Here is a 14,325-nt window from a genome sequence, read left to right as displayed (position 1 = left end):
TATGTACACTCGCAAGTGTATAAAAGTATTCTATAAGTTGTAGGCACCCGGTAACAAGCCTTAACATTCATGTTTTACCCTCTGAAGTACACCAGATCAGGTGTGTTTAAAATAACCTCGAAGTACTAAAGCATCCCATAGTCAGGATGGGGTTTGTCAGGCCCAATAGATCTATCTTTAGGATTCGCGCCTACCGTACATAGACAAGTAGTTTAATGTTACCAAGCTAAGGGTATATTTCTGGTTTAAACCCACGTAGAATTAGTTTTAGTACTTGTGAATATTTCGTAAAGCATTTATAAAAACAGCGCATGTATTCTCAGTCCCAAAAATATATATAAAAGGGAGCAAATGAAACTCACTTTTTCCTTGAAGGTATTTAATTCGACTTGGTCTCCGATAGATATCACGAACCTAACCATATATATAATATATCAACATATTTTCTTTTTAAGTAATCGTTACATATATATATATATATATAATTTTAATACTTTTAATATTTTCTTAGTCCGTAGTTAGCAGTCCGATGTTAGTGGTCCACAATTAGTTGCTTAAATAAAATAAATAAAGACCCTATCGTATTCGTATTGATCAGAATTAATCTCGACCCATGGTACCATGTTGTCAAATGACGTGTTGCGTACATAAAGTACCGTGTTGTCAAATGACGTGTTGCGTACAATCATGAGGTCTTATGATTAATCTTCTCGTGTTGTTTACGGGTGGTCCTGAAATATATAAAATCAAATCATAAGTAATTATATATAAAATATCATATTAATTAGAAAAGATATGATTAATTTACTTTTTCTCCAAATATTTTCGTAGCTAAACTAGCTTCGGATACCCAATCTTGTTTTAGTCGTAGTTTCTTCATTACAACTTCGTTTTTGTTGGTTCAACTTGCCACTTCCTTGGATCGAGTCAAATTTTAAGAATATGAACTGAAAATACCTTAGTTTGTGTTTGAAATCATAGGTTATAGGTCAAACTTTGGTGAAACTTATGAAAGTGATCATTTTCCATCATAAAAACAACATTTAATGATCATTTTTCTAAAAATACTTACACTTTGAGTTAAACCATGAAATTTTTATGTGTTAACATATTCATAAGAAATATCATTTTTCCAGAACATGAACTTCCAATTCAAAGTTCAAGATGGTTTTTAATTATCCAACCCAAAACAGCCCCCGGTTGCACTCCGACGACGTAGATTCAGTTTTTAAGATGTTCTTTGTAAAACCAATTTATATCTTGTTAGGTTAGCATATTATTATGATATATTACAGGTCATTAAGTGTTTTAAAAGTCAAGTTAGAAGGATCTATTTAGTTTGCGAACAAGTTTGAAATCATTCAAACTATGTTCTTGTTGTTAAAATTTTATACCACAAAATAAGATAGCTATATGAATATGAATTGAATAAGATTATGAACAAGGTTACTACCTCAAGTTACTTGGACAAAGTTACTGTAAAAGATAAGAAATAATCTTGGAATCAAAGAGTGGTGGAGTTAGATCAAAAGGTTGGAAGTAAACTTCTTCAAATGGGTGGTTATTTTGATATGTTCTTGAAAGAGTTTTATTATGGTGTTTAAGGCTTGTAATTGAAGCTAAATGTTGGGGAACATGCTTGGAGATGATCAAGTATGAAGTTAGGAGTATTTTGAGAGAGAAATGAGGGTGTAGGTATGAGAAAATGGAGTGAAGAAATGGTGTTCATTTATAAAAACGTTTTTAGTTTATAAAGAAAGAAAAGGATTCCTAATTTTGTTTTCTTACTAATAATTCATACTACTTGACAAATCCTAGTTACCTCATATCTAGGTCATTAATAATGTTGATTAGGATGTTGATTTGATGTGTATATACCAATAGTAAATACATATAGAAGCTGAGTATGATACAGGTACATATACCCTAGATTTACGTATAGAAATCTTGAGGAAACGGAACGAGAATTCAAATATAGCTATCTTTTATGAATATACTTATATTGTTTTATGTATTTAAGTCTTTAAAAAGTGATTAAATACATTATATATACGATACATGTATAAGCATTATAGATTATAAGTATATATATCAAAGAATGTTACGTATAGTTATCGTTTTGAAAACTTAAGTTAGTAGTTTCAAAATATACTTATAACTCATTGTCATTAGTACACAATGAGATGTTAAACCATCCTTAAATCATGTTAAATATATATAAATACATATATATACACAAACATATAATTATCGTATGTTATATAGTTCGTGATATCATCGGTCATATTGGACGGTCAAACGTTGTGTAAAACTCTTTTCAAAAACACAAGTCTCAATAATTTGGATTGCTTATCATGTTGGTATGGTTTAATTTATGTAAATATTAATCTCATAAGTATAATTTGGTCGGAAAATTTCGGGTCATTACAGTACCTACCCGTTAAAGAAATTTCGTCCCCGAAATTTGATAGAGGTTATTATGGATAACAATAAAAAGGTTTTCATGACAAATATAAGGTGATAATGGAGTTTTATCATCATTGAGTAATGTAGATAAAACGAGTCGATTATGCGAAGAATATAAATGAGACTATCGTAAAAGAGTGAGATGAGTAAAATATATTCCTCTTAACCAATGACGTAGTTATGATTGATTTTCGGGATTTAAGGGATTTAAAGAGAATCTTACGTAATAAGATTTGGTTCTTTGGTGATTAAGGAAATCAGGATCTTCTTTGATTATATGCAATAATCTGTTTCGATTGCTCTGTCGGATATTTCACTATAAATTTACCCCTTCGTTTCCTTATTTTCCACGACTCACACCTTCTATTCCTTCTCCCTTGATTCTTACTTTAAAGCATTCATCAATATGCTCCATTCAGTCCTGATTTTTGATATACTCTTAACTTTTATATCTGTCATTCTTCTTTTTCATCTACTACCAGAAGAATCTATTTACTTCTACTATACTCTTGTGTTTATAGTGTTTCTAATTCTCCCATGTCTCTATATTGCTATCTGCATCGATATACACGGTTTGTAATTTTGGGGTTATTATCGGAGTTTATATTCTTCATTATTTTTCGGAGCTTCATGCTTTCGTTTTCTCTTCCCGACTTCGAGTCAAGTGAGTAATGGTCCGGAATTCGTAGATATGAAATTCAGAATGAACATAGCTAATGCTCTAAGAAGAAAATGGTAATAGAACGATTTTGATTTGTTAAATTACCAGAATACCCTGGAGAAGACCGAGTCATCCAGAAAAATATTCTCTTGATATGTTTAGAGATTAGATAGAATGTAAGAGTCGTGTAAATGGCACATGATGACGGTACTGTGAATCATCATGCTTCATTAGAAACTCAGTATGACTTACTGTAATATAATGACGTTGATCAAGTGTCATTATATTATACTAATCCATGCTTCAGTTCCCAACACTACTTCAAAACATTCATATTTTAAACTCGAAGGTTTTAGAATTTAGAAACTAACACAGTTTCTTTTATGTTGCAGATATTACGGAGAGATAAATGATCTCAGATAAGAATAGTTGTGAAAATATCGCCAGAAATATGGAGGATATTTATAATAGAACATACGAGAATATCTTAGAATTTCTAATATCAATGGATGATGAAGAAGATTTATCTGTGAAGGTTTAGAATGAGAAATAAGATGTTTGCTAACGATTTCAGCAGGCACAGAATCATTTGGATTCTTTGAAGGCAAACTTATTCTTTGTGATTTGTCCACGGCTTTCTTCATAGTTTCGCATAATTCGCTTTTCGGTACTAAATTTTCTATCGAGCGTTCCTAACACTCCTTTCTTTATCATCAAACTTTTGGCCATTAAGATCATCTACAACATGCTGCTTCTTCAGCATTTTCAAAGTTAACTGATCTGGGTCATCGGTTATCAAACCGAGGTAGTTTCAAGAGAATTGTGTTTTTAGAATGATTAATCGCTGATGGTAATATTGTGGAATATAAAAGGTTCCCCAGTAACAATAAAGAGTACGCATATATATCGCGGTTATAATAAAGTTGTTTCGGATGAAAAGTCAGAGTTGACTTGCTGGAGCTGTGACAAAATTAGCTACTTTGGAAAGGGATTGCAAAACGATCTTCGGTAATAACAATGTTAAAGGAACTAGAACAGATACGTGTCAAATGTTTACTCAGTTTCCGAGAGTTTTTCAGGTGCATAACTATATGCATCAATCTTTTCTTCTGTAGATGAAGTGCGGTTGGTTTATCCTCTCGATTGAGGTGTTTTAAGAATCATGATAGATTTGAACGCTGATTGTAATCGTCGAGATACAATGAGGTTTAAGATGAAATCAAGTGGCAATCTTGAAGAAATGTTTAGTTTCATATGTTATAATCAATATTTTAATTCATTTTAATTGTCCAATGTCATTAGTCCACAGTCGATAGTCCACAGTAACAGTCCAATAATTCATATATAGTTTAATATATAATATACGAATTAATTAATACGTGTCGTGACCCGTATACGTCTCAGACTCGATCACAACTCAAACTATATATATTATTGTAGAATCAACCTCAACCCTGTATAGAGAACTCGATCATTACTACATATAGAGTGTCTATGGTGATTCCAAATAATATATATAGATGCGTTGATATGATATGTCAAAACATTGTATACGTGTCCCGATATTTAAAGTGCGTAAAATAATTACAGAAATTAAATGACGATAAATAAAAGTGCGATAATTAAATTGCGATAAATAAACTGCGATAAATAAAATGTAATCAGTTAGCTAGGAACAGTTAGCTGGAACAGTTAGCGTGGATTCTTAACAAAATTTTTCATAGTTAATTTGTTTGTTTCTAACAGATTTTATTTTGTCATATGTTTTCTTCATATGCCACTTGTTGGATTCTGGGAAGTCAAGATCCAAATATGAAATTGAATGAAAATGGTTATTCTGCGGTGAACAGATATGTATATCGGTGGTTGTAAGTAGGATAGTAAATGACTGTTGAATCAGCTTCGACGAATGTACAATGTAACTTATTAAGATGAAATCTAATTATTCCTCGGGTATTACCTACCCGTTAAAAAAAATTTTCACCATTAATATTTTGTACAAAAGAACTTTTAATTACAATCTTTATGAAAACATATATACATATATATTTTCTTCAGATGAAATCATGAATTTAATGAGTTAATATGATATTAATCTCATTTGCTTTTTGGTTTGAGCTAGAATAAGAAATTTCTAAAACTTTTTGAAACCACATATTCTTCGCAGAACATCAATGAAGTTATGGGTCAATACTTCATCGTTCATTATTGTTGGTACTCCTTGGTATCTATGGTACGTATGATGTTGATGTTTGTGGGATAGATTATGATGTCGAGACGTGTGATGCGGATGTTGTTTGTTAGTGGTGATGATGGTATTGTTGATGTTATTGATGGTGGTGCTGATTATGCTGCTGGTGCTGCTGCTGGTGTTTGCAACCTTCGCACCATGTTCTCCAAAGCCGTCACGCGAGCGCGAAGTTCGTTAACTTCTGCTAGTACACCTGGATGATTGGCGGTTGGAGCGAGCGAATGAACAAGATTTGTAATATGGGATAGTATATAATCGTGACGAGATACTCTAGAAATGAGAGAGAAAATGGTGTTTCGAATAGGTTCGCCGGTAAGTGCTTCAGGTTCATCGCCAAGAAGGCAATTTGGTGGATGGAATGGATCACCTTCTTCTTGTCTCCAGTGATTTAGTATATTACGAACCCATCCCCAATTCATCCAGAATAGATGATGGGAAATTGGTTGATCCATTCCGGTGATGCTGCTTTCGGAGCCCGAATGGAAATCCATATCGGCATAACTGTCGGAATCTGAAGAATTCGAACTAGATGCGGAATCCATCTTGTATAATGGGGAAAATGAATTTTTGGTATGGAATAGATTATAGGAGTTAGATTTGGTACTCTTCAATACATAATTTACATATGTATATATAATACCAAAATCCCGTAAATTACGGAGAATCTTTGAAAAGATATCAGTCAAAGTTCGCAATAACAGATATGCCAAGATAAGAATTCGTCTATACACTATCAATGCAGTAAATGTAGTAAAACGTGTCTAGACTTATGAATGATAAGCAGGTAATTTCCTAAGGATGATAAGCAGATGATTTCCGACTAGAAATGATAAGCAAAACTTTTGACATGTAGACACGGTCGAAGTCCAGACTCATTAATGCATCCTAACAACTACTAGTTAGACACACTAATGCAAGACCTGGTTCGCTACAACCACCGCTCTGATATCAACTGAAATGACCCGTCCTAATCCACCTGGATGAAGTCATCAACATTTGGTCCCATTGCGATGATCAGCTCCAAGTAATGTCCTTATATTGAGCAAATGCACAGTGGAAGACTTAATTCGTACCTGAGAATAAACATGCTTTAAAGTGTCAACCAAAAGGTTGGTGAGTTCATAGGTTTATCATAACAATCATTTCAATATGTTAATAGACCAAAAGATTTCTGTTTATAAATATATGTACACTCGCAAGTGTATAAAAGTATTCTATAAGTTGTAGGCACCCGGTAACAAGCCTTAACGTTCATGTTTTACCCTCTGAAGTACACCAGATCAGGTGTGTTTAAAATAACCTCGAAGTACTAAAGCATCCCATAGTCAGGATGGGGTTTGTCAGGTCCAATAGATCTATCTTTAGGATTCGCGCCTACCGTACATAGACAAGTAGTTTAATGTTACCAAGCTAAGGGTATATTTCTGGTTTAAACCCACGTAGAATTAGTTTTAGTACTTGTGCCTATTTCGTAAAGCATTTATAAAAACCGCGCATGTATTCTCAGTCCCAAAAATATATATAAAAGGGAGCAAATGAAACTCACTTTTTCCTTGAAGGTATTTAATTCGACTTGGTCTCCGATAGAGATCACGAACCTAACCATATATATAATATATCAACATATTTTCTTTTTAAGTAATCGTTACATATATATATATACTTTTAATACTTTTAATATTTTCTTAGTCCGTAGTTAGCAGTCCGATGTTAGTGGTCCACAATTAGTTGCTTAAATAAAATAAATAAAGACCCCATCGTATTCGTATTGATCAGAATTAATCTCGACCCATGGTACCATGTTGTCAAATGACGTGTTGCGTACATAAAGTACCGTGTTGTCAAATGACGTGTTGCGTACAATCATGAGGTCTTATGATTAATCTTCTCGTGTTGTTTACGGGTGGTCCTGAAATATATAAAATCAAATCATAAGTAATTATATATAAAATATCATATTAATTAGAAAAGATATGATTAATTTACTTTTTCTCCAAATATTTTCGTAGCTAAACTAGCTTCGGATACCCAATCTTGTTTTAGTCGTAGTTTCTTCATTACAACTTCGTTTTTGTTGGTTCAACTTGCCACTTCCTTGGATCGAGTCAAATTTTAAGAATATGAACTGAAAATACCTTAGTTTGTGTTTGAAATTATAGGTTATAGGTCAAACTTTGGTGAAACTTATGAAAGTGATCATTTTCCATCATAAAAACAACATTTAATGATCATTTTTCTAAAAATACTTACACTTTGAGTTAAACCATGAAATTTTTATGTGTTAACATATTCATAAGAAATATCATTTTTCCAGAACATGAACTTCCAATTCAAAGTTCAAGATGGTTTTTAATTATCCAACCCAAAACAGCCCCCGGTTGCACTCCGACGACGTAGATTCAGTTTTTAAGATGTTCTTTGTAAAACCAAGTTATATCTTGTTAGGTTAGCATATTATTATGATATATTACAGGTCATAAAGTGTTTTAAAAGTCAAGTTAGAAGGATCTATTTAGTTTGCGAACAAGTTTGAAATCATTCAAACTATGTTCTTGTTGTTAAAATTTTATACCACAAAATAAGATAGCTATATGAATATGAATTGAATAAGATTATGAACAAGGTTACTACCTCAAGTTACTTGGACAAAGTTACTGTAAAATATAAGAAATAATCTTGGAATCAAAGAGTGGTGGAGTTAGATCAAAAGGTTGGAAGTAAACTTCTTCAAATGGGTGGTTATTTTGATATGTTCTTGAAAGAGTTTTCTTATGGTGTTTAAGGCTTGTAATTGAAGCTAAATGATGGGGAAAATGCTTGGAGATGATCAAGTATGAAGTTAGGAGTATTTTGAGAGAGAAATGAGGGTGTAGGTATGAGAAAATGGAGTGAAGAAATGGTGTTCATTTATAAAAACGTTTTTAGTTTATAAAGAAAGAAAAGGATTCCTAATTTTGTTTTCTTACTAATAATTCATACTACTTGACAAATCCTAGTTACCTCATATCTAGGGCAGTAATAATGTTGATTAGGATGTTGATTTGATGTGTATATACTAATAGTAAATACATATAGAAGCTGGGTATGATACAGGTACATATACCCTAGATATACGTATAGAAATCTTGAGGAAACGGAACGAGAATTCAAATATAGCTATCTTTTATGAATATACTTATATTGTTTTATGTATTTAAGTCCTTAAAAAGTGATTAAATACATTATATATACGATACATGTATAAGCATTATAGATTATAAGTATATATATCAAAGAATGTTACGTATAGTTATCGTTTTGAAAACTTAAGTTAGTAGTTTCAAAATATACTTATAACTCATTGTCATTAGTACACAATGAGATGTTAAACCATCCTTAGATCATATTAAATATATATAAATACATATATATACACAAACATATAATTATCGTATGTTATATAGTTCGTGATATCATCGGTCATATTGGACGGTCAAACGTTGTGTAAAACCCTTTTCAAAAACACAAGTCTCAATAATTTGGATTGCTTATCATGTTGGTATGGTTTAATTTATGTAAATATTAATCTCATAAGTATAATTTGGTCGGAAAATTTCGGGTCATTACAGTACCTACCCGTTAAAGAAATTTCGTCCCCGAAATTTGATAGAGGTTATTATGGATAACAATAAAAAGGTTTTCATGACAAATATAAGGTGATAATGGAGTTTTATCATCATTGAGTAATGTAGATAAAATGAGTCGATTATGCGAAGAATATAAATGAGACTATCGTAAAAGAGTGAGATGAGTAAAATATATTCCTCTTAACCGATGACGTAGTTATGATTGATTTTCGGGATTTAAGGGATTTAAAGAGAATCTTACGTAATAAGATTTGGTTCTTTGGTGATTAAGGAAATCAGGATCTTCTTTGATTATATGCAATAATCTGTTTCGATTGCTCTGTCGGATATTTCACTATAAATTCACCCCTTCGTTTCCTTATTTTCCATGACTCACACCTTCTATTCCTTCTCCCTTGATTCTTACTTTAAAGCATTCATCAATATGCTCCATCCAGTCCTGATTTTTGATATACTCTTAACTTTTATATATGTCATTCTTCTTTTTCATCTACTACCAGAAGAATCTATTTACTTCTACTATACTCTTGTGTTTATAGTGTTTCTAATTCTCCCATGTCTCTATATTGCTATCTGCATCGATATACACGGTTTGTAATTTCGGGGTTATTATCGGAGTTTATATTCTTCATTATTTTTCGGAGCTTCATGCTTTCGTTTTCTCTTCCCGACTTTGAGTCAAGCGAGTAATGGTCCGGAATTAGTAGATATGAAATTCAGAATGAACATAGCTAATGCTCTAAGAAGAAAATGGTAATAGAACGATTTTGATTTGTTAAATTACCAGAATACCCTGGAGAAGACCGAGTCATCCAGAAAAATATTCTCTTGATATGTTTAGAGATTAGATAGAATGTAAGAGTCATGTAAATGGCACATGATGAGGTACTGTGAATCATCATGCTTCATTAGAAACTCAGTATGACTTACTGTAATATAATGACGTTGATCAAGTGTCATTATATTATACTAATCCATGCTTCAGTTCCCAACACTACTTCAAAACATTCATATTTTAAACTCGAAGGTTTTAGAATTTAGAAACTAACACAGTTTCTTTTATGTTGCAGATATTACGGAGAGATAAATGATCTCAGATAAGAATAGTTGTGAAAATATCGCCAGAAATATGGAGGATATTTATAATAGAACATACGAGAATATCTTAGAATTTCTAATATCAATGGATGATGAAGAAGATTTATCTGTGAAGGTTTAGAATGAGAAATAAGATGTTTGCTAACGATTTCAGCAGGCACAGAATCATTTGGATTCTTTGAAGGCAAACTTATTCTTTGTGATTTGTCCACGGCTTTCTTCATAGTTTTGCATAATTCGCTTTTCGGTACTAAATTTTCTATCGAGCGTTCCTAACACTCCTTTCTTTATCATCAAACTTTTGGCCATTAAGATCATCTACAACATGCTGCTTCTTCAGCATTTTCAAAGTTAACTGATCTGGGTCATCGGTTATCAAACCGAGGTAGTTCAGGAGAATTGTGTTTTTAGAATGATTAATCGCTGATGGTAATATTGTGGAATATAAAAGGTTCCCCAGTAACAATAAAGAGTACGCATATATATCGCGGTTATAATAAAGTTGTTTCGGATGAAAAGTCAGAGTTGACTTGCTGGAGCTGTGACAAAATTAGCTACTTTGGAAAGGGATTGCAAAACGATCTTCGGTAATAACAATGTTAAAGGAACTAGAACAGATACGTGTCAAACGTTTACTCAGTTTCCGAGGGTTTTTCAGGTGCATAACTATATGCATCAATCTTTTCTTCTGTAGATGAAGTGCGGTTGGTTTATCCTCTCGATTGAGGTGTTTTTAAGAATCATGATAGATTTGAACGCTGATTGTAATCGTCGAGATACAATGAGGTTTAAGATGAAATCAAGTGGCAATCTTGAAGAAATGTTTAGTTTCATATGTTATAATCAATATTTTAATTCATTTTAATTGTCCAATGTCATTAGTCCACAGTCGATAGTCCACAGTAACAGTCCAATAATTCATATATAGTTTAATATATAATATACGATTTAATTAATACGTGTCGTGACCCGTATACGTCTCAGACTCGATCACAACTCAAACTATATATATTATTGTAGAATCAACCTCAACCCTGTATAGAGAACTCGATCATTACTACATATAGAGTTTCTATGGTGATTCCAAATAATATATATAGATGCGTTGATATGATATGTCAAAACATTGTATACGTGTCCCGATATTTAAAGTGCGTAAAATAATTACAGAAATTAAATGACGATAAATAAAAGTGCGATAATTAAATTGCGATAATTAAATTGCGATAAATAAACTGCGATAAATAAAATGTAATCAGTTAGCTAGGAACAGTTAGCTGGAACAGTTAGCGTGGATTCTTAACAAAATTTTTCATAGTTAATTTGTTTGTTTCTAACAGATTTTATTTTGTCATATGTTTTCTTCATATGCCACTTGTTGGATTCTGGGAAGTCAAGATCTAAATATGAAATTGAATGAAAATGGTTATTCTGCGGTGAACAGATATGTATATCGGTGGTTGTAAGTAGGATAGTAAATGACTGTTGAATCAGCTTCGACGAATGTACAATGTAACTTATTAAGATGAAATCTAATTATTCCTCGGGTATTACCTACCCGTTAAAAAAAATTTTCACCATTAATATTTTGTACAAAAGAACTTTTAATTACAATCTTTATGAAAACATATATACATATATATTTTCTTCAGATGAAATCATGAATTTAATGAGTTAATATGATATTAATCTCATTTGCTTTTTGGTTTGAGCTAGAATAAGAAATTTCTAAAACTTTTTGAAACCACATATTCTTCGCAGAACATCAATGAAGTTATGGGTCAATACTTCATCGTTCATTATTGTTGGTACTCCTTGGTATCTATGGTGCGTATGATGTTGATGTTTGTGGGACAGATTATGATGTCGAGACGTGTGATGCGGATGTTGTTTGTTAGTGGTGATGATGGTATTGTTGATGTTATTGATGGTGGTGCTGATTATGCTGCTGGTGCTGCTGCTGGTGTTTGTAACCTTCGCACCATGTTCTCCAAAGCCGTCACGCGAGCGCGAAGTTCGTTAACTTCTGCTAGTACACCGGGATGATTGGCGGTTGGAGCGAGCGAATTGAAATGACCCGTTCATATACATTATAAACGATTCACAATAGTTGATTACATTGCGAGGTATTTGACCTCTATATGATACATTTTACAAACATTGCATTCGTTTTTAAAAGACAAAATTTCTTTACATCGAAAATTGACAGGCATGCATACCATTTCATAATATCCACTATCCAACTATAAATTGATTTAATAATAATCTTTGATGAACTCAATGACTCGAATGCAACGTTCTTCGAAATATGCTATGAAAGACTCCAAGTAATATCTTTAAAATGAGCAAATGCACAGCGGAAGATTTCTTTAACACCTGAGAATAAACATGCTTTAAAGTGTCAACCAAAAGGTTGGTGAGTTCATTAGTTTATCATAATCATTTATTTCCATTATTTTAATAGACCACAAGAATTTCATTTCCAGTTCTCATAAATATACGTCCCATACATAGAGACAAAAATAATCATTCATATGGTGAACACCTGGTAACCGACATTAACTAGATACATATAAGAATATCCCCTATCATTCCGGGATCCTCCTTCGGACATGATATAAATTTCGAAGTACTAAAGCATTCGGTACTTTGGATGGGGTTTGTTAGGCCCAATAGATCTATCTTTAGGATTCGCGTGAATTAGGGTGTCTGTTCCCTAATTCTTAGATTACCAGACTTTAATAAAAAGGGGCATATTCGATTTCGATAATTCAACCATAGAATGTAGTTTCAATTACTTGTGTCTATTTCGTCAAACATTTATAAAAGCGCATGTATTCTCAGTCCCAAAAATATAAAGGGTAAAAAGGCAAATGAAACTCACCATACTGTATTTCGTAGTAAAAATACATATAACGTCATTGAACAAGTGCAAGGTTGGCCTCGGATTCACGAACCTAAATTAATTATATATAATTATGTGTTGGTCAATATTTGTCTAACAAATTAGGCCAAGTCATAGTGTACCACAATCCTAATGCTCGAGACTAATATGCAAAAGTCAACAAAAGTAAATTTGACTCAAAATAATTTCCAAAAATCTATACATGATTAATATATAGTTTAAATATCGTCATTTTATATTTTTAAATATTTTTAAAAGATTTATTAGAGTAAATAATATAATTTATTTATTAATAAATAAAATTTTATATTAAATTTATATAATATAATATACTTTTATATATATTAAGTAATAAAATTTATAGGGTTCATTTAATATCATAAAGATAATATGATAGGTATTATTAAAGTAAGTTATTACACGTAGTAAAATATGTTTGTATCACATATTTATTTGATAAAATAATATCTATAATGATAGTAAGTAAAAGTTGTATTATTTTGTAATAATTATTATTATTATAAAAATATCAATATTTATAATTACTAAGATGACATTATGATAAAACAATAATTCTAATTATGATAACTTTAATATTTACGATAATTTTTAATATTATCTTTAAAATAATAATTCTATTTAAAATAATAATAATAATAATGATATTTTATAGTAACAATGACATTTCTATTAAAATGATAATTTTTGTTAAAATGATAGTTTTAATACTAACGATATTTTTAATAATAATAGTAATGATAAAAATAATAAGAACGATAATTTTATCTAAATCAATATCTTATAATATTTTAATTTCATCATGATACTCTTACTCATTATTTCCTAATCGTTTCGTTTAATAGCTTTTAATCGTCTTTTATATCGTGTTCATAATAATGATAATAATAGTAATCAAAATAATTAGGTGTTACAAATATTTGTTTTAATTACACTAATATTAATAATGATAGTTACTATAACATTTTTAACAATAATACTAATAATTATCTTAATGATAATATAGTAATAATAATAATAACAATGACAATATCCATTTTTAAATAATGATATATATATTAATAATGATAATAATAATAATAATACTAATAATAATAATAATAATAATAATAATAATAATTGGATAATAATAATAATAATACTAATTATAACTTTAACGATAATAACGATAGTAATAATAAAAAAAATAACAATTTTTAATGATAAATCCCTTTTATTGATAAAGATAATAATAATGATAATAATAAGATAAAACTAGAACGACGATAAAAACGACGATAATAATAATCATTTTTAATAA

Source organism: Rutidosis leptorrhynchoides, chromosome 2 (assembly GCF_046630445.1).
Source record: "Rutidosis leptorrhynchoides isolate AG116_Rl617_1_P2 chromosome 2, CSIRO_AGI_Rlap_v1, whole genome shotgun sequence".
In the NCBI taxonomy this organism is placed as follows: domain Eukaryota; kingdom Viridiplantae; phylum Streptophyta; class Magnoliopsida; order Asterales; family Asteraceae; genus Rutidosis; species Rutidosis leptorrhynchoides.
The sequence above is the reverse complement of the archived record's forward strand: the minus strand, read 5'-3'. Positions refer to the sequence as shown.